We start from the raw sequence: 2,500 nt of genomic DNA on the forward strand, positions 1-2,500 counted from the left end.
AAAACGGTATGATCAGAGGCTAAAACTCTGAGTCGGAAAATCAAGCAAAGCTTTTATTTTTAGTTCTTTTTATTTATTTGTCTTTTTTTTTTTTTTTTTTTTTTTTTTTTTTTTTTTTTTGTGGCCCTAGAACTGGGATCCTTCAGATAGGGGTCTTATTTTTTTTATTTCAAATAAAGTAGAGAAAAAAAATTATCTCTGTCTGGAAAACAGAAAAGGGAGTAAAAATTGTCATTTGAGACAGTTTTCTCTGTAGCTCTCCAGACAGCTAGCTCATCTAGATAGCTCAGCTCTCAAAGACCAAAACCCAGCCTTTTATTTACATATCAGTTTAGTCATTTACTCCTGCCTCCATTTTGACTAGGCCACGAATCAACATTCCTTGTCCCCAGCCCACTGATTGGGAACAGGGCCTGGAGTCTAGGAAAAAATGACAACAAGCACTTTTTTTTTTTAAAACATTGCAAATGAATTCAGCGAACTGGCTGCCTTTGTAAACACAGACAATAAACTTACCTGGGAGGCATCCCACCCAGAGATTACCATTCAGACCACACCTGTCCCAGGCCAGCCTTGAACTCAGGAATTCGACTGCCTTCGTATCTGCCTGCCATCTTTCTGACAAGCTGGCTCATAGTGCAGCTGCCTTTGTTCTTTTAGGTCCATGAAGCCCTTCCTATGATTCGTATAGCATCCTCATATTTTGCACAGATGATAAATTATATATTTTTGAACTCATGTTTTCAGAGTTCATTCCCACAGCCTGAAGGACTGTCCTGAAGGTCACGCGCTTACCTTTTTTTTTTTTTTTTGCTAGACCTACCCTCACTTCTCAGACTCCTGCTGTCTCTGATTATTATTGAGTTATTAACCTTGGCAGAGAGGACATTCCCCGATAATCATGGCAGGGAGAATTTCCCCCAATAACCTTGGCAGGGAGACTATTTCCTGAAGGAGAAACATGAATTAATATATCTACATATTTTTATACAAACAAGCCTCGTGCCTCAACACTCATGGAGGCCCACACCCTCCTGGCTCTGCTCCAGGGTTGGGAGACCATGTCACACTGTCTCTTCCATGCAGGACCGTGCAGGACTCAACATCACCTGATACTGGAAAGACAAATTCTAGTTTTTACCAACTACCTTGGGTTGGGAGTTTTGAAGCATAGAAAAACATGAAAAGTCATAATAATGATATTTAAAATGTAAATCTAGCAATACAGTAATACCTCTAGACTTTTAACCTGAATAATTATTATATTTTCTAGAATGTGATTTGAATTCCAGAATACCTGTCTGTAGTTACACCTACTTTTCTTCTTAGTCAGTGTGCAGTGAGATTATGCATAAAATTTTAAATATACTTGAATTTAAGTAGAGTTTAAGTGTCTTGTAGAAAAAATAGAGAGGAGAAATATTACCTTCCCTAACAGAAATTATGACACACAAACATTTACAGCACATTAACGGCACTTGCTATGTGTGATTTCCTGTGTTCCTTGGGTTGGATAAGACTCATGAACATCATCATAGATTAAATATCGATGAAATTTCCTCCTTTACTATTTTCATTTCTCTTCACCCCCATTGCCCAGCCCCACCCCGCTTTATTTTGAGACAAGAACTTCCTCAGAGCTGAGACTGTTCTTGAACTCATGACCCTCTTGCCTCAGTCTCCTGACTGCTAGTATTCCAGGCACAGGTCCCCATACAAATTCATTTTCTCTTTTTAAAAGTTAATTCATTAATATAAAAGTATTTGCACTACACGGGTGTGGATTCTGTTTCATGATCTTTACTATGTATGTATTCAAACATGGAAGTAGATGGTATGTTACAGACAAAAGATATTTTTCAAAGTAAAAGAAAAATACTATCTAATTTTTCTTTCCATACAGTGTATGAGTCCTGTTACTATGCTGTTGGTGTTCCAGAGCTTTGGGAGAGCTGACAGGGATCCTAATGCTTGTAGAGCAAAGAGCAGTTTGCTCTATTCATCCCCCACCTCACTCAGCTTCAAGTCTAGCTCAGATTCTTCAGGAAGGCTTTCCTCTGGGCTGTAAATGAATTCTAGCTCAAAATCCTTTTTCTCCAAATCCTTTTTTGGGTCTCCGTCTCATTTCTATACTCTATTTAATCCTTTAACCTGGACAACACTTCCCTCTACTCTTTTCAGTTCCTTTTTTTTTTTTTTCAGTAGATGATGCTGAGACTGATTGGGTTATTAAGAAAGAAAATTGTTGAAACATGTTCCAGTTGTTCATCAACTGGAAAATTTCAGTTGTCATGGTAATGGAGGTCTAAGGTTTCATACAGTTCTATCCAGTGAGGAGCAAAGCGGGGATACTATGAAAGTGCACTGTACACAGAGAACATCAGGCCTTGCTGAGAAAGGATTGAAGCAGAGTCCAGAAAAATGAGCACAAGTATCACAGAAGGGGCTGGGAGATGGAAGATGTTTGTCCATACTAGTGCAATAAAAACATATTTATAGA

This window comes from Mus pahari, chromosome 2 (assembly GCF_900095145.1).
Source record: "Mus pahari chromosome 2, PAHARI_EIJ_v1.1, whole genome shotgun sequence".
Taxonomy (NCBI): domain Eukaryota; kingdom Metazoa; phylum Chordata; class Mammalia; order Rodentia; family Muridae; genus Mus; species Mus pahari.